Raw genomic sequence first — 25,054 nt, forward strand, 5'->3', positions numbered from 1 at the left:
TTCTAGGTTGCTTCTCTCCTTGATTAGTTTCCATCCATTGGTTCTTGTCTGCCTTCTGGAAAATAGGTCAACCCACCTGGTCTTTGTGGCAGCTCCTCAAATATTGGAATGCCTCTGGAAGTTCAACCTCATGAGAAACCCTGGGAGAGGTGACCTTGGTGGAAGAAGAAATTGAAAAGTGCTCAGGAGCAGCATTGGATTGTACCAGGAGTTATTTGCTGCCCCCATAATGGTTAGTTCTCATAATGGAATTTTCGTAATGGAGAGAAATAGTCATAATATTTCCCATTTCTTGTAAAAGGTCCCTGTTGTCTGACTGTTCTTCTTCAACAAGTAAGAACTTTCCCAAAGTACTATACAGGGATACCTAGATGCAATATAGCCAAATATGCAATGGGAAACACCCAGTCAAGAAAAATAAAAAGTCATTTGAATATGCAACCAATTTAAAAATAGACAATAGCAGCTGGTGGTCTCAGATTAAGGAACAAATATGTATCCACCAAGCTATTTTTTTTAACGAAAAATGAAAGCAAGCATCAGGAAGGCCTTTGAGCTTAACTCTGGTAGATCAAGAAACATTACCCAAAATTAATAGAGGAAGAAGCTAACCCAATTTTGAGGTGTATATGTGTCTACGTGGGTAATATGCATAAAGGCATTTTTTTTGACAGCTGAATGCCGTGAAACTTCATTATTAATGTATGTCGATTAGTGCACCTTTAAAGAGACAATAAAGATTTTATTCTACTCTGTAACAAACTCCATCGCTGGCAAGATCAGCCCCCCAATACTTATTAGTCTAATTTCATAGGAGTTAAGACTCAAAGTAGAGTCTCTGGCACTGATTTTAATTAGCAAACAAGCTTGTGCGAAAATAAAATAATCCCCTCAACTTCCCCAGCCTGCGGGAATTTTTAAAGCCACTCTTTTAAAGAGAATATGGAAATGAGTAAGCAATTAGTACAGATCTTGTAAGATTAAAAATACCATCCAGTTGTCTGGCCTCAGATATGTCTATGGAGATTCTCAGTCTATCCAGGTCATGGTTGTCCCAAAGTTGCTTTTTGAAGAGGAAACTGGACTTCCTTTAAAGATGTTTCGCTTCTCATCCAAGAAGCTTCTTCACTTCTGACTGGATGGTGGGGAATGGAAGGATTTATGCCCCTTGCAGACAGCTTGTCATTTGCCTTCTTTTTAGAGAGTCATTGAGGCCACTTGGAGGGTTGTCTGTATCCTCAAGGTCACCTGAGTGGTGCAAATGGGTGTGGGACCTTCTTGGAACTGATGAAAGATGATAGATAAGAAAATCCAGTTACCTCTTGAAAACGCACCTTAGGGACCGGCTTCAGATAGCTGCATTCTTTAGATCAATTAAAGCAGGGGTCTTCAAACGTGGCCCTTTTATGACATGTGGACTTCAACTCCCAGAATTCCTCAGCCAGGCATGCCTGGCTGAGGAATTCTGGGAGGGGTTTTCAAACTTGGCCCTTTTATGACTGGTGGACTTCAACTCCCAGAATTCCTCAGCCAGCGTGCCTGTTAGATGGGAGGGAAAATCTCTATTTATTTTTTTTACACAGTGCATATCCTGTGAATTACAGCAGGAGCAAAGAGTGGAAAAATAACTCTTGATAGCAAAGCTGTGGAAAACAGAAACAGACATAGATGCGAGAAACCACAGCCACGATCGTGGATCAGCTACGGATTGTCACCAAGACAGGATAAAAACGGGGGGAATTTTGCCAGGATCCTGATCCAACAAGCATCTAAGTAATTACAAGTAGTCCTTGACTTACAACCATCTGTTTAGTGACCGTTAGAACGGCACTGGAAAAAGTGACTTGCAGCATCCCAACAGTGACATGATCAAAGTTCGGAAGCTTGTCGACCAGCGTGTATTAATGACGGTTGCAATGTCCTGGAGACACGGGCTCCCCTTTTGCGACCTTCTCGATGAGCAAAGACAACGGGGAAACCAGATTCACTTAACAACGGTGTTACTAACTTAATAACTGCAGTATAACAGAATGAAAGAGTTGGACGGTACCTTGGAGGTCATCTAGTCCAACCCCCTGCTCAGGCAGGAAACCCTATACCATTTCAGACAAATGACTGTCCAGTCTCTTCTTAAAAACTTCCAGTGTTGGAGCACCCACAGTTTCTGGTGGTAAGCTGTTCCACTGGTTAATTGTTCTCACTATCAGGAAATTCCTCCTTAGTTCTAGTTGGCTTCTCTCCTTGATTAGTTTCCATCTGTTGCTTCTTGTCCTGCCTTCGGGTGCTTTGGAGAATAGCTTGATTTCCTCTTCTTTGTAGCAACCCCTGCTATCATGTCACCCCCTAGTCTTTCTTTTCATTTATCTAGACCACGGGTCGGCAACCCACGGCTCCGGAGCCGCATGCGGCTCTTTGAGCCGTCTCCTGCGGCTCCCAGCCACCCGGTGCGCGCGCACCTCTTCAAACGGGCAGTGGTACGCGCGCACCTCTCCAAATGGAGAGTGGCACCACCCATTTAGAGAGGTGTGCGCGCACCTCCCCGAATGGGCGGAGGTGCGCGCGCACCTCCCCAAACCTTTGGAGAGGTGCGCGCGTACCTCCGCGCGAACGGGCAGCGGCGCCGCTCTTTGAGGAAGCTGCCGCGGCCCGTCTGCAAAGCTGCCGCTTTCGGCAGCTTTGCAGACGGGCCGCGGCAGCTTTCCCGAAGAGCGGCGCCGCTGCCCATTCCAAGAGGTGCGCGCGCACCTCCCCGAACGACCGGAGGCGCGTACCTCCGCACGAACGGGCAGCGGCGCCGCTCTTTGAGGAAGCTGCCGCGGCCCGTCTGCAAAGCTGCCGCTTTCGGCAGCTTTGCAGACGGGCCGCTGCAGCTTTCTCGAAGAGCGGCGCCACTGCCCATTCCGAGAGGTGCGCGCGCACCTCTCCGAACGACCGGAGGTGCACGCGCACCTCCCCAAACCTTTGGAGAGGTGCGCGCGTACCTCCGCGCGAAGGGGCAGCGGCGGCGCTCTTTGAGGATGCTGCCGTGGCCCGTCTGCAAAGCTGCCGAAAGTGGCAGCTTTGCAGACGGGCCGTCGCCGTCAGGCAACCGGGAACCGGTTCCATCTCACTTTAAAAAAATGGCAACCGCGCGCGTCCGCGCATGCGCAAAAAAACGTTTTGCGCATGCGCAAAACGCTTTTTTGCGCATGCGCGTGCATGGACACACGCACGCGGCTCCCACTTTTTTTAATTTGTGATGGAACTGGTTCCCAGTGGCTCTTTTCCTTTTTTAGGTTGCCAACCCCTGATCTAGACAATTCCAGCAACTGTTCCTTATATGTTTTAGCCTCCAGTCCCATAATCATCCTTGTTGCTCTTCTCTGCCCTCTTTCAGGTCTCAACATCTTTTTATATCGTGGCGACCAAAACTGGATGCAGTATTCCAAGTATGGCCTTACCAAGGCCTTGTAAAGTGGCATTAACACTTCACGTGATTCTCTCCCTCTGTTAGTACAGCCTAGGATGGTGTTAGCGTTTTTGGCTGCTGCCGCACACTGATGGCTCATATTTAAGTGATTGTCTACTTGCATTTGGACAATCAGGGACTCACTTAACAGCTGTGGCAATAAAGGTCATAAAATAGGGCAAAACCTGCTCAACATGCATGCTCAAGATATTTTTTTGTCTGGACGTGCTGAAATTATATGCGACAGCTCTGATAAAGTGACTCTGCTGGAGTTTATTCTGATCGGAGTTTTTACAAATTTCATTGCTAGTCAGTTATCTCATAATTTCTAGGTTATCTCATAACTTATCTCATAACTTATCTTCCCGGTGTCTCACAAGCACCCAACCAGCACATTTTAATCAATTGTTCTTTTTGCCAGAAGGCAACTGGACTGTGGAAACAAACTTCCACAGTTTGTTGGGGGGGTGAAAAATCTTTATTTCTTTCCATCCTTTAATGCACAAAGGATCTAATTAGTCATCTGCAAAGTCTTAGATCTGTTTGAGCCAGCTCTGTCTGGCATCAAATCTTTTCTACAAAACAAACTTTCATCAGGTAGACTGATTAAAAATGAATCAAGGTAATCAATGTACCGACATTGGAGGCGTTCTTTCAAAAAAAGACAAATATTGAAGACGTGGATGGATAGATAAATAACTCTGCACATAAATGCATAGATAAAGAAATAGGTTAATTAATATACCAGCTAAAGATAGTAAGCTCAATTAAACTGTATTGTTCATATATTTCTTCTTCCTGCTCAATCATATCAGTATCATCTATCATCTATCATCTGTATTTCTATCTGTCCATCCATCCTATCATCTATCTGTATTTCTAACTGTCCATCCACCCGTCCATCCACCCAGCATCTATCAGCTGTTATCACAGTCTATTTCTTTTGTCGTTGGGTGATGATAGCTTATGAACAGACCAGGAATGAAAAGCAAAACAGCTGTGACCCTCTCTTCTTATTGCAAACCAAAATGCACCCAAAACACAAACAGGTAAAAATTTGCACTGACCCACCAGTGTGATTGGATGCATAATTTGTGTCTGGTGCATAAGCTCTCAGTGTACAAACAAACAAACATTTGTTCTAATGATCTGGAATACAAGGATATTCATTCCGATCCTTTCAAGAAGCCTTACAAGTTAGACCAAAATGCACAGTAAAAAAAATAATCACAATAAATGTTAAAACACAGTCACTTTTCCGCGGGGGACGACAATGCACTTGGAAAATATGAGGTTTATTTTTGTGTTTTTTTCCTTCTTTCACTTTACGTTCTGTTCCACCCCTGTGTTTCATGCTACCTTTTAACGCGTGGCTTTTAGCGTAAGAAGGATCCAAAGACAATGTTGGAAGAGACAACTAACTCACTGTAGATCAATGGAAGCCATTATACTGAGAAATAAAATTCACTGTAAATATTGTTTCTTGGGCTGCTTTTTCTCAGGTTTCCCACTGTCAGGCCCTGTGTTTATTCAAGTAGACAAAACGTGTGCTTTTAAAAATGGATGCACTAAATTATACATTTCAAGTATTATATTAAGCAGAATCAACCAGAGAGCTTTCTTTTATCCCTATAGACCAGACATGTCAAACACAAGGCCCGGGGGCCGGATCCGGCCCGCGAAGTGGTTTCATGTGGCCCGCGAAGCCATCCTGGAAACAGTGAGGGAACAGCTCCCACTGCCTTGGCCCTGGTCCAGAGACCCTCCTCCTGCCAGAGACCCTCAGATCTGTCCCACTCCTGCCCAGGCCCCCATAGGCACCCTTGATGCGAACGATGTAGAGCTGGCCACACCCACCCAGTAGGCCATATGCACTCTGGCCACGCCCACCCAGTAGGTCACACCCACCCTGGCCACAGCCACCCGGCCCCCTGAGGGCAACCGCGATGCTGATGCGGCCCTCAATGAAATTGAGTTTGACACCCCTGCTATAGACTATTTGCAAAGAAGAAAGAAAAGTGGGCAAAATGCAATTCGGAAAAAACTTCCACTCTGCATACTAAGAACCCATATTGCAGCTAAATCTTTAGCAGACTACAGGTGTTGTTGCTACAGGTGTTGCACTGTTGCTAAGTCAGACATTTGTTAAGCGAGTTTTGCCCCATTTTACGACCTTCCTTCCCATGTTTGTTAAGTGAATAACTTCAGTGGTTAAATTAGTAACCCGGTCGTTAAGTGAATCCAGCTTTGCTTGTCAGAAAGTCGCAAAAGGGGAATCACGTGACCCCGGGATCTCTGTGACCGTCATAAATACGAGCCATTTGTCAAGCATCCGAATGTAAATCACGTGACTACCGGGATGCTGCAATGGTTGTAAGTGGGGGAAAACAGCCCTAAAGACACTTTTTCCAGTGCCGTTGTAATGTTGAACAGTCGCTAAATGAACTGTTGTAACCTGAGGACTACCTGTACAGATTACAGAAGAAGCCACGTCTGTATTTTAAAAAAATGTAAATATTCAAAAAAATGACTAAGATTCAGCATGGGGGAGTTACTTCTAGGTTACTTGGTTATTTCTCACCCGCAGACAGAATCTAAAGCAACTATCTGCTTAACTATAGATATACTCTGTGAACTGCTAGGGAGGGCCATCTTTCTGTTACATACCCTGTTTTCCCAAAAGTAAGGCATACCCGAAAATAAGCCCTAGCTTGATTTTTGGGGGAGTGGGCGTAATATAAGCCCTACCGCAAAAATAAGCCCTAGTTTTGGGGTGAGAGAATCAAAAATTAAAAATTAAAAATCAAGCTAGGGAAGGGCTGTGGATCTGCCCCATGTGCTTCGCACCCACTCACCTTGCAACCAGGCCTGCATTTCTCAGTCACAGGCCTTTCCGGAAGGCCACTGCAGCTGAGGATTGAATCCATAGCTCGGTACTCAGCTGCAGAGGCCTTCTGGAAAGGCCTGTGACTGTGAAATGCAGGCCAGAATGCAGCTGCTCCTTCGGCTGCCGAAGAAGTGGACCAGCTGGGCAGGGCTGTCGGTGCAGGAGGTGAATAAAAAAGACACCCCCCCAAAAAATAAGACCTAGTGCCTCTTTTGGAGGCAAAAATAAAAAATAATAATAAGACCCGGTCTTATTTTTGAGGAAACACGGGTACATGGTTTAATGTATTCCACATTCAGTTTAGGTCACTATGATAAAGTAATAGTGATCTACTATGTTCACATTATTTGGGGGTTAAAACCCTCTGTTTTCACAGAGGTTTTTTTTATCACCAATGTATTGACGATATCCCTGACACAATCCAATACGACATTTCCAAGTTGAACTAATAAACTTACATATGTGGTACTTTTTTTAATCATTTCAAGAGATGTACACATTCCTGTTGGAAATTCTGCATCTGGAGACCTTGGTTTACCTACTAAGTAAAAGATTTCTGGCTCATAAATAAGTACTCCACCTGTTGATAATTTCAGATCTTTCAATGTGAAAATGAATATGAAGAATGCTAGCAGCAATTGGGTATGTCTAGTTTAATGAAGAGAAGGGTGAGGGGTGACATGATAGCAGTGTTCCAATATCTCAGGGGCTGCCCCAAAGAAAAGGGAGTCAAGCACCTGAAGGCAGGACAAGAAGCAACAGATGGAAACTAATCAAGGAGAGAAGCAACCTAGAACTAAGGAGAATTTTCCTGAGAGTTAAAACAATTAACCCGTGGAATGGCTTGCCTTCAGAAATTCTGGGTGCTCCATCACTGGAGGCTTTTAAGAAGAGATTGAACAACTATTTGTCTAAAATGTTATAGGATTTCCTGCTTGAGCAGCGGATTGGACTATATGACCTTCAAGGTCCCTTCTAACTGTGTTATTCTATTCTATTCTATTCTATTCTATTCTATTCTATTCTATTCTATTCTATTCTATTCTATTCTATTCTATTCTATTCTATTCTATTCTATTCTATTCTATTCTATTCTATTCTATTCTTCTGGATGCCTGTTATTAGCAATTATTGTAAATCCAGTAATACATACAAAACCTTGAAAGTTAGCCCCAGTTAAACAGAAGAATATGTACAAATGTTAACCACTGTGAACACTCAGCAGAGAGTTTTGAACATAAACAGAAAATCAGAATAACAAGCAGTTAAGGACCTGAAATACTACTTCAAAATTATGAGTATTATCTGGAAAATGTCCGCCCCATCAGTTCAGATGCATTATCTATGGCATCCATTTTAAGCTTTTACTTCGTTGGGTTTTCTTTATTAAGACTCCCTTATGCGCAGCCCAGCCAATCTACACACAATGGTGAAAAAAGGACTTTCCTGCTGGCATTCACCCCTGCAAGGCATAAAATACCCTAGCATTTCCAGATATAAACTATAATCAGCTTAACAACCATCATCAATTTGAAAAACTCCTGTCACTTAGATAATGTGACAAGCTCTCTGCTTCCTTTTCTGTAAACGCCTATTATCACCACGCTAATAATTTGTGAAAATGTCATCAACTTAGATCTGGAGTGTGTGTGTGTGTGTGTGTGTGTGTGTGTGTGTGTGTGTGTGTGTGTGTGTGAAAAGCAATTTGAGGCTCCATGGGCAGAAGGAAATAGGCTGTGTTAGGTAATCTTTCCTCCACATAAACGAAAAAAGGACAACTTGTTGCTTCCAATCAAACCCGAAGGAATTACTGTATGTATTTTTGTTATAGGATTTAACTAACAGACAGAAACTACTAATCTTCCCATCCAGCCCCAGTAGATTGTGCTGAAAGTCCTCGACTTACAATAGTTTGTTTAGTGACGGGACATCCAGAGGTCCTTGATATAGATAGTCCTCAACTTACAACAGCTGAGTGGCCAAATTAACATGGCACTGAAAAAGCAGGCTTATGGCCTTTTTTCACACTTAACAGTCCTTGCTGCATCCCCATGGTCATGTGATCAAAATTCAGATACTTGGAAACTGACTCATATTTATGACGGTTGTAGTGTCCCAGGGTGAGGTGATTCTCCTTTGGGCAACCTTCTGACAAACCAGAATCACTTCATTTATTTTTATTTTTATTTTAATTCCATTTATATCCCGCCCTTCTCCGAAGACTCAGGGTGGCTTACAAGCTTAGCAGTAGCCTTCATTCTATGTATATGCCTGCTTATTAGGGCTTTCACACACACACACCCCCAAGCGGCATTATTACAAAGTCAGCTTAATTGCCCCCAACAATCTGGGTCCTCATTTTACCTACCTCGGAAGGATGGAAGGCTGAGTCAACCTTGAGCCTGGTTGGATGCGAACCTGCACTAATTGCAGGCAGCTGGTGTTACTTAAGGAGGCATTAGCCCACTGCTCCACCAAGGCTCTTGGTGACTGTGATTCACTTAGCAACTGTGGCAGGAAAGGTCACAAAATAAGGCAAACCTCACAACTGTCTTGCTTAGCAATGGGAATTTGGGGCTCCATTGTGGTCGTAAGTCAAGGACTACCAGTATTGTACTGATAAGTCTGGATAGACCATATTTTAGACATACATTCTAGGTTTCCCCATAGTTCTATCTTAACTGGTCCCTGGTCTTTTTTTAAAAAAATCTTTAATCTCTGGGCCAAATTTCTGCATACAACAAAGTTTCCTTAAAGCCAAATTTGACACCTGGACATACCTGTATGGTTTTCGTGCTATGATATAAAGATCCCAGACGTATCCATGCGTTTTTATGGGCAACAAATACACAAATGGTTTGCCATCATCTTCTCCACTTTTTAGTCCAGCTTACAGATATAAACCAGACTTAAGGTTCTTAGCTTCCCGAAAAGGTTAGTAGGCAGATGTCCTAAAGGTGCTTTTTTTCAAAAGGCAACTGTACTTTGGTTTTCCTTGAAGACGTTTCGCTTCCCTTCTTAAGAAGCTTCTTCAGTTCTGGCTGAATGGTGGAGAATGGAACTGAAGAAGCTTCTTGAATGAGAAGCGAAAGGTCTTTTGAAAAAGCACCTTTGGGACAGCCGTGACCTGGATGAACTGAGAATCTCCATAGCCAGATGGTGCCACCTGTGGAGTTCATAGAGACCCATTAATAAGGAATATACAAAGTGAAAATATCTGCTTTTGAGATAAAAAAGATTAAAAGGTAAGTGTTCTGTACCAGCCTGCTACCGGCCCTGCAGAAAAGGCAACCCCTTTACAAATGGCAAGAGGCTGGAATTACGCCTGCCAAATTTATTACTACAAAAACAAACAAGACACGAACCAAGAAACACGAACTATCCGAGCGGTTGCCTTCAGCAAACCAGCCCTCCCAGACATTCCCCTTATATAGAGTTCAGGGCGTGGCTTCTCTCTGCCTCCTTCCGAGAAGCCCCATTACCTTCCTCTGTTTACTCCTAATTGACTGCCTCCTGCGTCGGGCGTCCTTGAACAGGGCCAGCTGTGGGTCATCTTCATCCACACTGTCAGGCTCACACAGCTGGGTCTCCATGGTGACCAAGTGGGAGGGGCCTGGCTGAGGGCTATCATCAGCAAGATCTTCAACCCCCTCAGCAAGGTCTTCAACACCCCCCTCCTCTTCTGAGTCATCCGACCCAACTGCCGAACCCACAGGCTGACCCTGAATCACAACAGTAAGAATGATCACTAATCCAGGCAAGGCTACTTAGCTATTGAGTCCTCTAATGTCAGCCTAGCGTGGCTACCTGCTGAGACAGCTTTTCGTGTCCAAAGACGTTCTCCAAATCAACTGGAGTCCCTAATGTCCATTCTTCTCCTTCCCTTAACAAATAGCCTGGGAGATGGTAGGAGATGGGAGTGGTTGCAAGCCAGCCCCCCCCAAAAAAACCTTCAACCAAAGCAAAAATGGGGTAGAAGATAGTCAAAGAAGCCAGAACAATTTGAAATATCTGTAAAGAAATTCAGAGTCGAGCATGGGAAGGTATGTACAATTTTAATTTGGTATAACGTGAAATAAAGAGAAGCTTGGACGGGAGTTCAAGAATCCGTTATAATACCTACAACAATAAAGTAGCAATACTGGAATGGGTCTGTTTCTTCTCTTGAAGGCTTGGTAACTCACAAAAAGATTGTTGTTGTTAGTTGCGAAGTCCTGTCCGACCCACCGCGACCCTATGGACAACGTTCCTCCAGGCCTTCCTGTCCTCTACCATCTTCTGGGGTCCCTTTAGGCTCACGCCTCCTGCTTCAGTGACTCCATCCAGCCACCTCATTCTCTGTCGTCCCCTTCTTCTATTGCCCTCAACCTTTCCCAGCATTAGGCTCTTCTCCAGGGAGTCCTTCCTTCTCATTAGGTGGCCAAAGTATTTGAGTTTTAGCTTCAGGATCTGGCCTTCTAAAGAGCAGTCAGGCTTGATCTCCTCTAGGACTGACCGGTTTGATCACCTTGCAGTCCAAGGGACTCGCAGGAGTCTTCTCCAGCACCATAGTTCAAAGGCCTCCATTTTTTGGCGCTCAGCCTTTCTTATGGTCCAACTTTCACAGCCATACATTGCAACTGGGAAGACCATAGCCTTGACTATACGCGCTTTTGTTGGCCAAAAGATAGAGAAGCAAATTCAGGAAGGAACAGAGCAAGGGAGGAGAGAGACTAAGGACACTTCAATGCTGAAAAAAATGTTTCAAAATATGTCTAGTAAATGTTGGAAATGTAATCAAAATCCTGATACATATTATCACCTGTGGTGGAAATGTGTTAAAGCAAAAAGAAAAAAAATGGACAAAAATATATACTTGGGTAGAAAAGATGTTGGAGAAACAAGTCGATTTTAAACCTGAACTTTTTTTTTATTTAGGTATAATTCCAGAAAAAAATGATAAACAAAGTGTGTATTTCACTTTACATGTATTAACAGCAGCGAGGATTGTATTTGATCAGCACTGGAAAAATGAATAAAACACCATCGGATGAAGAGATAACCAAGAAAATACTGGACTGTGCTGAAAGGGACAGAGTCACATTGAGAATCCAAGAAGAAGAAGACACAGAATATTTTCAAACATGGAACTTATTTTATCAATGGCTGGAAAAACGGGATAGAGACTAAGAACTTGTATTACTAAGCCAAACCAATCCACCCAGACGACGTGTTGTTCGTTAAGCACTAATGAACTGTAATCATAGAAAACTAATAAAATACTATTACAGAAAATACTGAGATGTTGAGACCGTAGAAAGATTGCAGGGAAGGGCAACAAAGATGCTTAACAGGTCTAGAGGCTAAACCGTAGGATGAACAGTTAAGGCAACTATGGATGTTTAGCCCAACAAAGAGAAGGATTAGGGGTGATGTGGTGGCAGCCTTCCAAATACTTGAAAAGCTGTCAGAGGGACAACGGGGGTTGACTTATTCTCCAAAGCACCTGAGGGCAAGATAAGAAGAAACGGCTGGAAGATCGTTAAAGAGAGAAGCAACCTAGAACTAAGGAGAAATTTCCTGACAGTGAGAACCATTAATCAGTGGAACAACCTGCCTCCAGAAATTGCGAGTGCTCCGTCAAGAAGAGACTGGACAGTCATTTGTATAGGCTGCAATCAACTGTAACCATTGCACCCAATTCTACATGGGACCAACATCACCTCAACTAAAAAACAGGATCCACGAACACCGGCTGGCAGTCAAACGCCACGATCCCAAATCCTTAATCTCCACCCACACCGACACCAAACAGCAGCAGTTCGCTTGGAGCAACACTAAAATCATCGGCCAGGCTGCCACCCGCCGCGCTTGTGAGTCCATCAAAGACTGGCACTCCACAAGCAATTCCATCTTGTTTTTCTTTGAAGACGTTTCGCTTCTCATCCAAGAAGCTTCTTCAGCTCTGACTGGATGGTGGAGAATGGAAGGATTTATACTCCTTGCAGAGAGCTGGTCATTTGCATTCTTTTAGAGAGTCGTTGAGGCCACCTGGAGGTTTATCTGTCTCCTCAGAGTCACCCGAGTGGTGCAAATGGGGGCGGTGCCTTCCTGGAACTGCTGAAAGGACTTGTGTCGTAGACTGGAGATAGTTAGTGTCGTATCCCTCCCACTCTGTTGGGAGAGGGCTGTTCAGTTTTGACCAAGATGGCCTCTTTGACCCCTCTTTCAAACTGGCTGTCCTCCCTGTCCAAAATGTGGACTTTGCTGTCTTTGAAAGAGTGGCCTTTGTCTTTTAAATGCAGATGGACTGCTGAATCTTGCCCTGATGGGTTTGTTCGCCTACGTTGCACTCCAACTCAGGTGACCCTGGAGACACAGATAAGTCTCCAGGTAGCTTTAACGACTCGCTAAAGAATGCAAATGAACAGCTGTCTGCAGGAGTATAAATCTTTCCATCCCACCACCACCACCACCATCCAGTCAGAGCTGAAGAAGCTTCTTGGAGGAGAAGCAAAATGTCTTCAAGGAAAAACAAGGAAGTCCAGTTGCCTCCTGAAAAAGCACCTTTGGGATAACTATGACCTGGATGGCTGAGAATCTCCATAGACATCTCCCCATCACAAGATCCATCACAAGACTCTCACTGATGACTCACACCTGACAAGACCCTCACTTGACACACCCATACCTGAAGCCCTTAAAAGCAGAAGAACACTGACACGCTCTACACTCCACTGAAGATGTTACCTTGTCTGATAATGAAATGTTCGGAAACCAACCCCACAAGCCCAGAGAACAAACCTCCACCCTCATCCTCCAACCAAGCTACAGATATTTGCCACAATTACAGTGGTATACGCTTGAGCCAGGGGAGGAAGAAGAAGAAGAAGAAGAAGAAGAAGAAGAAGAAGAAGAAGAAGAAGAAGAAGAAGAAGAAGAAGAAGAAGAAGAAGAAGAAGAAGAAGAAGAAGAAGAAGAAGAAGAAGAAGAAGAAGAAGAAGAAGAAGAAGAAGAGGAGGAGGAGGAGGAGGAGGAGGAGGAGGAGGAGGAGAAGAAGAAGAAGAAGAAGAAGAAGAAGAAGAAGAAGAAGAAGAAGAAGAAGAAGAAGAAGAAGAAGAAGAAGAAGAAGAAGAAGAAGAAGAAGAAGAAGAAGAAGAAGAAGAAGAAGAAGAAGAAGAAGAAGAAGCTTGTTTTGCAGGCTGCTGCAAGATCCCGTCTTTCCTTGAACGAATGTCCATCTCTCATTGATGATTTATTGAGTATTAGTATTTATTAGTCCTTTCCTGAAGGTTTGCATAGATTTAGCTAAATAATAATAATAATAATAATAATAATAATAATAATAATAATAATAATAATAATAATAATAATAAGTTGGAAGGGACCTTGGAGGTCATCTAGTCCAACCCCCTGCTCAGGCAGGAAACCCTATACCATTTCAGGCAAATGTCTGTCCAGTCTCCTCTTAAAAACGTCCAGTGTTGGAGCATTCACCACTTCTGGAGGCAGGTTATTCCACTGGTTGTTTTCACTGTCAGGAAGTTTCTTCTTAGTTCTAGAAGACTAGTTCTTGGACTAGAAGACCTCTGAGGTCACCTCTGTCATTCTGTCTTCTGTGGATCTCAGTGCAGGAGGAGAAGTTGGAAGGAAGGACACAACTCAAAGAGGTCGGACAGCCTCGTAATGTTCCTTATTTAGAAAGCCGGTGGTAGATATACATCTTCTGACAACCCAACTGACAAAGCTTATTAGCCAGCACTGGTAAAGCTGTGCTAATAAAAAGCTTACAATAGTCTGAAAGGTCTCTTCAGAACACCCGGCCACCCAAGACAATTACAAGAAACACAACACAGATCTTGTTAGCTGAACGTGAACAATGTGCGTCGTTCAGTAACATAGAACTGATATTCGCTGTGGATTTCTGATTACTCCACGCCAAAAAAGAAAGGTCTTCCCACCTCCCCCATTTACAATCCTTGGGTCTTCCCACCTCCCCCATTTACAACCCTTGTGGCTTTCATCTCATACTTCCTGCAGTGGTGATAAATGGGGGTCAATTGAAAGGGGGAGCGGGAAGAAGAGCGAAAACAACAAGAGAGGAACACAGCGGGCTGAGCTCTGGAAGGAACAAGCCAAACACAGCTAGCTTTCAACATCTAATGTGTTCCTTTTGATGCAAGATAAGAACACCCCCCGGCGTAAAAGGGTGAACATTACTGAATCAATAGCAAGAGGGCGAGCGGCTAAATTCAATCTGGCAAAGGTTGCAAACAAGGCACCTACCTGCTCACAACAGGGCGCCGTAGACTTTGGCCTCGGAAAAACAAACTGAAAATAAATTCTGAGAAGCTTTCCATGACGTGGGGAATCCTGACTGTTTATGGATCTGTGCTTGTACTCCAAGCTAGCGCACTGATCCTGAGAAGGTGATATTTTTGCAACGTGAAATTGGGGCCCTTGTGTCCTCTTGAGTTTGGTTGCTCTCTTGCAGACTTTTCCTTAGCCAACTAGGTTACAACATCATCAGTACTAGAAGGGAGTGGGGTTTATGGAGAGGAGGAGGAGGAGGAGGAGGAGGAGGAGGAGGAGGAGGAGGAGGAGGAGGAGGAGGAGGAGGACTGTGGGGTCCTTGAGGCTCTCTGAACTTGGTGGTTTTCTTGCAGACGTTTCTTTACCCGACTAGGTAACATCATCAGTGCTAGAAGAGAGTGGGGTTTATGGAGATTAGGAGGAGAGGAGGAAGAGGAGGACTGTGGGGTCCTTGAGTCTCTCTGAACTTGGTGGGGTTTTTCCAGATGTTTCATTACCTGACTAGGTAACATCTTCAAATTTATAAGAGAGTGGAGTATACAGAGAGGAGGAGGAGGAGGAGGAGGAGGAGGAGGAGGAGGACTGTGGGATTTTTAATGATCTCTGAGCTTGGTTGTTTTCTTGCAGATGTTTCATGACCCAACTAGGGAACATCATCAGTGCTAGAAGGGGGGGGGGGTTTGTGGTGAAGAGGAGGGGGGAAGAAAGCGGAGGAGGAGGAGGAAGAGGAAGAAGAGAAGGTGGAGCACCGAGGAGTCCTCAGTGCTCTTTGACCTTGGTTGCTTTTTTGCAGATGTAGCACTGATGATGTTACCTATTTGGGTAATGAAACATCTGCAGAGAAAACAACCAAGCTCAGAGAGCACCAAGGATTCCACACTTATCCTTATAATATGGTTAGTATTTATTCGGTTCATACTTTTGAAGTGAGTCAAGACCGTTTCTTGACAGGTTTGTGAGTTGTTGTTGTTTTTAACTTTTGCAGTTGTCACTTACTCTGGAATTGTGATAAATGGGATTAATTGCCCTTGTTCTAAATGCAAACGGCTTGGATTCGGGATCATCTTTCCCGGATTGCATTGAGTTTGGCAAACTGATTGGTATATTGCCAATGTCTCCCCAAATCTCCCGGGTTTTGTTTCCCCCCCCCCACACACACACACACACCAGCAATGGAGCTAAAAAATAATAAATAAATAAAAGGGAAAAAATGAAGTTGAGAATCATTTTCACAGATCCCTGATGCCCCCTTGTGGAAGAGAAAGAAAATTGCATTCCACAGCCAGCGCATTTTACATTTAAAACGTTGCTTAGTTCCGATTATTTCTCAATACAGGTAGTCCTCGACTTACGATCGCAACTGAGCCCACAATTTCTGTTGCTAGGCGAGACATTTGGTAAGTGAATCTTGCCCCATTTTGCGACCTTTCTTGCCGCAGTTGCAAAGTGAATCACTGCGGTTGTTAAGTTAGTAACACGGTTCTTAAATGAATCTGGTTTATTCATTGACTTTGCGTGTCAAAACGTCACAAAAGAGGATCACGTGACACACACACCCAGGACACTGCAGCCGTCATAAATATGAGTCAGTTGCCAAATGTCTGCATTTTGATCACGTAACCATGGGGGAACGCTGCAGTGGCCATAAACGTGAAAAACGGGTCACAAGTCAATTTTTTGAGTGTTGTTGTAACTTTGAAGAGTCACTAAGTGAACAATTGTAACTCCAGGAATATCGGTAGAGGCATCTGATCCGGCGTGCAGAATTCCAAATGATCAGATAAGGAAGGAAGGAAGGAAGGAAGGAAGGAAGGAAGGAAGGAAGGAAGGAAGGAAGGAAGGAAGGAAGGAAGAAAGAAAGAAAGAAAGAAAGAAAGAAAGAAAGAAAGAAAGAAAGAAAGAAAGAAAGAAAGAAAGAAAGAAAGAAAGAAAGAGAAAGGAAGGAAGGAAGGAAGGAAGGAAGGAAGGAAGGAAGGAAGGAAGGAAGAGAAGAAAGAAAGAAAGAAAGAAAGAAAGAAAGAAAGAAAGAAAGAAAGAAAGAAAGAAAGAAAGAAAGTGCTAGCAATGGAGCACAGAATTCTTTTTTTTTAAAAAGCACCACGTTTGAATCCCCAGTCCTAGGATTCATTGGTCGTTTTTTTTGTCTCTCCCTGGCTGATTTTTGTCTTATTCACAAACCTCCACTAAGCAGGTGAGGGCAGCGATTGTCAAGTACAACCAGCGAGAACGTTTCCCAGGGCTTAAAATTTAATTTTGATCCTGTGTCTAGCAGAAAGGGGATCTGCTTAGATAAGATTCATTTCCTTAGCCTTTGTGTGACACACAAAAAAACAGATGTACTCTGTCATCCCACTGACCTATCTCCAAGATGAACAGCCTTGTCTGATACATTTATTGATCAGAGAAAGCCACGGTTCCCTGGGAAATAAGCAATAGATGACGTGCAAGAGAAACTAAGATGATTAAGAGCCTGGAAACAAAAAACATTTGAAGAACGATTGCAGGATTTGGATACGGCCAGCCTAGAAAAAAGAAGGATTAGGGATGACATGATAGGAGTATTCCAATATTTGAGGGGCTGCCACAAAAAAAGAAGAAGGGGTCAACTTATTCTCCAAAGCACCAGAAGGCAAGCCAAGAAGCAACGAATGGAAACTAATCAAGGAGGGAAGCAACCTGGAATTAAGGAGAAACTTCCTTACAGTGAGGACAATTAACCAGTGGAACAGCTTGCCACCAGAAGTTGTGGGTGCTCCATCACTGGAGGTTTGTAAGAAGAGACTGGACAGACACTTGTTTGGAATGGTATAAGTTCTCCTGTTTCGGCAGGGGGTTGGACTAGAAGACCTCCAAGGTCCCTTCGATCTCTATTCTGATTGACTGGTTAAAATGAATTTCACTATTTAAATAGGAAGGAGTGCTGTTTCCAGGTAATTTAAGTAGAGGCATCCAGACAAAGCAGTAGGCAGGTGGCGAAACCAAGGATTTTAACATCCGCCCCACGCAGATGGTAATTAATCTGGGATTTCTAAGGTCTGCTCTTGGTTGACTGACAGCATTAGTTCCTTAATCCAGGCATAGCAATAAGCCAATTTATTTGATTGTTCAGTGGATAACATTTTATGAATGCATGATCATTGCATACGCAGCTCATAAATCAGCGAGATCTTTGCTGTACACTCCTAATTGTGTTTGTATCTGAAAGCAGTTCTCCGTTTGTTCTCAGCTTAATGGCTTCCCCCACACACACACTCCTCCCATTAAATTTATTTGAATAACCATATAATGTGCACCAGATAATAGGAGGGGAGAGGCAAAACAATTATACAAATGCAAAATTTATCAGGAAGAAAGCCATCCATTATTTGGGTATCCAAGGAATGCTTAAATCAGAGGTAAACAGATCTGGTCTGAAAATATTCAGCTGACTACTAGTTGGCAGCAAAGATTTAGTTTTTTCGGTGTCTTGGTGTTGCCATCTAGTGGCCCTTAGGAATTTTGCAGGACAAAAGTGTTAGCCTTGGGCAGGTAGTCCTTGACTTACGACCACAATTGAGGCCAAAATTGTAATTGCTAAGTAAGACGTTTGTTAAGTGCGTTTTGCTCCTTTTTACAAACTTCCTTGCCACAATTGTTAAGTGGATCACTTTAGTTGTTAAGTTAGTCACACACTTGTTAAGTGACTCTGACTTCCCCAATGACTTTGCTTGTCAGAAGGTCACAAAAGGGGATCACGTGACCCCAGGACCTTGCAACCATCCTAAATACAAGCCAGTTGCCAGGCATCTGAATTTTGATCACATTAGCACAGGGGTGTGAAAAACGGTCATGAGTCATTTTTTCCCCAGTGCCGTTGTAACTTCGGATGGTCACTAAATGAACTGTTGTAAGTCGAGGACTTCCTGTATAAGAAAGATGCAAAAATGGAGCTGGCCAATTCTATCAGCTTCTTAGACATCAAAATGTACCTTCTCTCTATTTAATTTTATACTCCTTTTCTGGACCCCTAAGGTTGTCTAACGTTTCCCCCATCTTTACGTATCTTCGGGGAAATGAAAGGCCCGTTAAATCTTAACGAAGGCAAATGCGACAAAGCCAACTTTTTCTAGAACATATGAAATTGCTCCATTGCAGTTCAGCTACCCCAGGTCTGTTTCCCAGGGCATTAAGATACGTTTTTGTGGTTTTTTTTGTGTTTTTTTAAAAGGCCACCCTACAGCATCTTGTGACACAATTTAGCTGACATTGATTCATTGATGTAGCAATTCCAGGAGCTGTTATTATAAGATAAAGACTCTTTCAAGTCACGCTCAGCTCCTGGGGACACCCCGACAGGTTTTTTCGCAGCCAGGTGAAGTTTTTTTTTTTTTACCCTTTTCTTTTTCAGGATTTTTTTTCCCCCAATTTCCTGTGTGGCCCACAAACGTAGAATTCCCCGGTGGTTTCTCATCCATTACTATATATAAACTAAACCTGATCCTTCTACCATCCCAGACAAAAGGGTTTTCTTGAAAACGTCCAATGATGGAGCACATAGAACTCTGGAAGGCAAACCTGTTTCATTGATTGTTTTGAGTGTCAGGAAATTCCTCCTTATTTCCAAATTTGATCTCCCTCTGATGAGCTTCTAGCTTTTGCTTCTTGTCCTGCCCTCAGATGCTTTGGAGAATAAGTCGACCCCTTATTCGCTGTGACACCCCTTCGAGTATGGGAAGATGCTATCATGTTATCCCCAAGCTTTGTCTTCATTAGGTTAAACATACCAAGTTCCCTTAGCCCAGGGGTAGGCAACCTTGGCTCAGGAATTCTGGGAGTTGAAGTCCACGAGTCATAAAAGAGCCAAGGTTGCCTACCCCTGGCCTAGGCCTAGGCCGCTTTATGACTTGTGGACTTCAACTCCCAGAATTCCTGAGCCAGCCACGCTGAGGAGAAATGGAGAGGTTTCCAAGCTGAGCCATGCTGGCTCAGGAATTCTGGGAGTTGAAGTCCACGAGTCGTAAAAGAGCCAAGGTTGCCTACCCCTGGCCTAGGCCCAGACCGCTCTATGACTCGTGGACTTCAACTCCCAGAATTCCTGAGCCAGCCAGGCTGAGGGAAAAGGGAGAGGTTTCCAAGCTGAGTCATGCTGGCTCAGGAATGCTGGGAGTTGAAGTCCACGAGTCATAAAAGAGCCAAGGTTGCCTACCCCTGGCCTAGGCCTAGGTCGCTTTATGACTTGTGGACTTCAACTCCCAGAATTCCTGAGCCAGCCACGCTGAGGAGAAATGGAGAGGTTTCCAAGCTGAGCCATGCTGGCTCAGGAATTCTGGGAGTTGAAGTCCACGAGTCATAAAAGAGCCAAGGTTGCCTTAGCCGTTCATCTTACGATTTAGGCTCCAGTTCCCTTCTCCTATTTGTTGCTCTTTTGAACAATTGTTGCAGACAGAGGCTACGACAAATACTGGAAATAATGTCGTAACGTAACACAACAGAATAATAGAGTAACAGAGTTGGAAGGGACCTTGGAGGTCTTCTAATCCAACCTTCCACCCAAGGCAGGAGTCCTTACACCATCCCAGACAAAGGGTTGTCCAATATTTTCTTGAAAACTTCCAATGATAGAGAACACACAACTCTGGTAGGCCAGCTGTTCCACTGATTAATTGTTCTCAGTGTCAGGAAATTTCTCCTTAGTTCTAGGCTGATTGTCTCCTTGATAAGTTTCCATCTGTTACTTCTTGTCCTGCCTTTGGACTGAAGGATAGCTTGACCCCCTCTTCCTTGTGGCAGCCCTTCAAGTATTAGAAGACAACTATCGTGTCTCCCCTCGTCCTTCCTTTCATTAAACTAGACATCCCCAATCCCTGCAACCGTTCGTTGTATGTTTTATCCTCCAGTCGTCTTCGTTGCTCTTCTCTGCACTCTTCCTAGGACCTCAGCATCTTTTTTATATCATGGTGTCCAAACCTAGATGCAGTGTTCCAAGCATGAGCTTACTACTGCAGTATAGAGCTGTACAACTAGTCCCCGACTTAAAAGCACAATTGAGGCCTGAATTCCTCTTGCTAAGCGAGACATTTGTGAAGTGAATTTTGCTCCGTTTTATGACCTTTCTTGTCACAGTTGTTAAGGGGAATCTGTGGGAAGTCAGCCCCCCCCCCCAGAGAAGGAAATATTGAAAGGGCAGAAAAATATATCTCCTCAAAGGATCTTAAAGAGGCAGAAAAGCATGCCCGGTTTTTTGCTTAATATCCCCAAGCCTCCCTCCCCCAAGTAGAAAGCAGCTCTGTAGAAATGCAGATGTAAACCATTCAGGAAGGTTGAAGCTAGAAGATTAAGAAGACAAAGACACCTAAAATCTACACACCCCACCCAAACTCTAAGACAGGACATAGTAGGATTAACCTACAGATGCCAAAGGGTACACTCAGACTCAGGTCAAAGTTCATGCCACAGGAACAACTCCAAACAAAAGGCTCCAGAGGGTATATAAACCCACTCCCTACATGTGCTCACTCTCTCTTTTTCTTCCAGAGCCATCTTCCTGTCTGGCTCTCCTCTTCAATAAACTGCAACCTTCTTTCTAAAGCAGTCACCATGTTGTCTATTCCCTGCTTGGACTGAACCATGATAAAGACTTTTCCGTCAACCAATCACATGGTTGTGAAGTGAAATGAACCCGGGACACCGCAACGATCATAAATATAAGTCAGTGGCCAAGCGTCTGAATTTTGATCACCTGACCCTGGGGAGGCTGCAACGGTCGTAAGCAGTGCTTTTTTTGTAAAAGAAAAAGGTGCCAGAACTCACACATGTGATACAACCCGCATTGCCTACCCTACAAGGTTCTATCCAAAAAAGGTGCCGGAACTCCGTTCTGAGCGTTCTATGAGAAAAAAAGCCCTGGTCGTAAGTGTGAAAAACGGTCATAAGTTGCTTTTTTTCCGTGCTGTCGTAACTTTGAATGGTCACTAGAGGAACTGTGTTAAGTCGCAAACTTGCCTGTACTGAGCTTTCCATGATCTTGATACTAGGCCTCTCTTGAAGCAGCCTAGGATTGTGTTGGCTTTTTTGGCAGCTGCACCACGCTGCTGGCTCATACTTAAGTTGTTGTCCACCAGGATACCTAGATCTATATTTTTCTCCAGTCTACATTAATACAGGAATCATACAGTCTCATGGCAATCCCATAATTCCAGAAAAGAATATTGATTAGGAAAAAGGGAGTCTTTTGGTAGGTGATATATTTTTTTACTGACGCTTGCTCCTCGGGAGGAAAGCCATGGCAAATCTAGACAGCACACTAAAAAGCAGAGACATCACCCTGTCAACAAAGGTGCGTATAGTCAAGGCTATGGTCTTCCCAGTTGCAATGTATGGCAGTGAAAGTTGGACCATAAGAAAGGCTGAGCGCAAAAGAATTGAGGCCTTTGAACTCTGGTGCTGGAGAAGACTCCTGCGAGTCCCTTGGACTGCAAGGCGATCAAACCGGTCAGTCCTAGAGGAGATCAACCCTGACTGCTCTTTAGAAGGCCAGATCCTGAAGTTAAAACTCAAATACTTTGGCCACCTAATGAGGAGGAAGGACTCACTGGAGAAGAGCCTAATGCTTGGAAAGATTGAGGGCAATAGAAGAAGGGGACGACAGAGAATGAGGTGGCTGGATGGAGTTACTGAAGCAGTAGGTGTGAGCTTAAATGGACTCCAGAAGATGGTAGAGGACAGGAAAGCCTGGAGGAACATTGTCCATAGGGTCGCGATGGGTCGGACACGACTTCGCAGCTAACAACAACAACAAAATATTTTTTTAAAAAAATAATAATAATAACCTCTTCCATCACAACATGCCGTACAGCAGGGGTGTCAAACTCAATTTCATGGAGGGCCGCATCAGCATTGTGGTTGCCCTAAGGGGGCCGGGTGGGTATGGCCAGGGTGGGCGTGGCCTACTGGGTGGGTGTGGCTAGAGTGTGTATGGCCTACTGGGTGGGCATGGCCAGCTCTACATCGTTCGCATCAAGGGTGCCTATGGGGGCCTGGGCAGGAGTGGGACAGATCTGAGGGTCTCTGGCAGAAGGAGGGTCTCTGGGCCAGGGCCAAGGCAGTGCGGGCCATTCCCTCACTGTTTCCAGGATGGCTTCGTGGGCCACATGAAACCACTTCGCGGGCTGGATCCGGCCCCCAGGCCTTGTGTTTGACATGTCTGCCGTACAGTAAATATTATCTTGACTACATGTATCTTTTGAGTTTCAAATCATCTTTTCTTTTAAATAAGGTATTAAAAGAAGGAAAATCAAGTTCATGGTGAAACATTACAGAGATGTAACAATTACCTCTACTGGCTTGTTCCAGCGCGCTCTTCTTTGCTTGGTTTATTTATTTTTTCCTCACCTTCACCCTGAAATAAAATTGATATTTTTCATGGTTAATGGAGAGGCAAGATTTCCAGAGACCTTCTTATTGGTTTAACCTCGAGTCGTGTTTCTGCATCTTTCTGCCTCTATTAAGAGCTACTGTAGATGGTGGTGAAGATGCTCCTTCACGAAACCACAAACCTTTGAGGCACAAAGGTTGATCTTTCAACCTAATATTATCTTCTGATGGGAATAAAAAAGACGCTTCTTTTCCTTTCATTTGAAATCTGGTGACCCTCTCTGGATTGTGTAGCATTGAACAAACGGACTTATATTGAAGAAGTTATGATGCAACATTGAGTAACAAACAGTGGTGGGATTCAGCCAGTTTGCACCACTTCGGAACAACAGGTAGTTAATTCTTTGTTGCCCAGACCCAGAATGGACTTCCGGAAGTGACATCCACACAAGTTCAAGGGGACATCACAGAAACAGCCTATTCTTTTGCATTTGAGGATTATGGACCAATCAATCAATCAGTCAGTCAGTCAATAGAGCTGGAAGGGACCCTGGAGGTCTTCTATTAGAGGGTGACATGATGGAGTCTTCCAATCTTTGAGGGGCTTGCCTCCAGAAGTTGTGGCTGCTCCCTCACTGGAGGTTTTTAAGAAGAGACTGGACAGCCATTTATCTGAAATGGTATAGGGTTTCCTGCCTGAGCAGGGGGTTGGACTAGATGACCTCTAAGCTCCCTCTCAACTCTGTTATTCTGTATTCTATTCTAGTCCAACCCCATTAGTTAACCACATAACTGCTGGTCCAAGCTGAACACTGACTGTGTTGTCAATCTTCCATTGCTTTCCTGTATATCAATCCATGTTAAAAGTGGCCATTTTTAGTTCTCCTTCTAGCCCAGGGGTAGGCAACCTTGGCTCTTTTATGACTCGTGGACTTCAACTCCCAGAATTCCTCAGCCAGCCATGCTGAGGGGAAAGGGAGAGGTTTCCAAGCTGAGCCATGCTGGATCAGGAATTCTGGGAGTTGAAGTCCACGAGTCATTAAAGAGCCAAGGTTGCCTACCCCTGTAATCTAGCACCTTCTAATTGTCCCAGAATTACTTATGACCATAACTTAGCCCAAAATTTCTGTTGCTAGGCAAGACAGTTGTTAAGTGAATTTTGCCCCATTTTACAACCTTCCTTGCCACAGTTGCAAAGTGAATCACTGCAGTTGTTAAGTTAGTAACAAGGTTGTTAAGGGAATCTGGTTTATTCATTGACTTTGCTTGTCAGAAGGTCGCAAAAGGGGATCACGTGCCCCCCCCCGGGACAATGCAATTGTCATAAGTATGAATCAGTTGCCAAATGTCTGCATTTTAATCACATGACCCTGGGGATGCTGCAGCAGTCATAAATGTGAAAAATGGGTCATATGTCACTTTTTTCAGTGACGTTGTAACTTTGAATGGTCACTAAATGAACTATTGTAACTCGAGGGTTATCTGTAGAGGCATCTGATCCAGCTTGCAGAATTCCAAATGATCAGATGGTAAAGGGAAGGAAGGAAGGAAGGAAGGAAGGAAGGAAGGAAGGAAGGAAGGAAGGAAGGAAGGAAGGAGGGAGGGAGGGAGGAAGACAGTTGTTAAGTGAATTTTGCCCCATTTTACAACCTTTCTTGCCACAGTTGCAAAGTGAATCACTGCCATTGTTAAATTAGTAACACGGTTGTTAAGTGGATCTGGCTTCCCCATTTGACTTTGCTTGCAGGCAAGTTGCAAAAGGGCATCACGGGACCCTGGGACATTACAACCGTCATAAATATGAGTCAGTTGCCAAGCGTCTGAATTTTGATCACATGACCAAGGGGATGCTGCAACGGTCGTAAGTGTGAAAAACGGTCGTAAGTCCCTTTGTTCAGTGCTGCTGTAACTTTGTCACTAAATGAACTATTGCAACTTGAGGTCTATCTGTACCAGATAAAAATTAAGTCTCCCTTGACTTAGATTCCTGCTGACTTAAATATACAAGTGCTGGACTTTTCTGGAAAAACTTACTTTTTACACCAAACCAATTAAAAACTTGAAAAACACACCAG

Source organism: Vipera berus (assembly GCF_964194415.1).
Source record: "Vipera berus genome assembly, chromosome: 6".
Lineage (NCBI taxonomy): Eukaryota > Metazoa > Chordata > Lepidosauria > Squamata > Viperidae > Vipera > Vipera berus.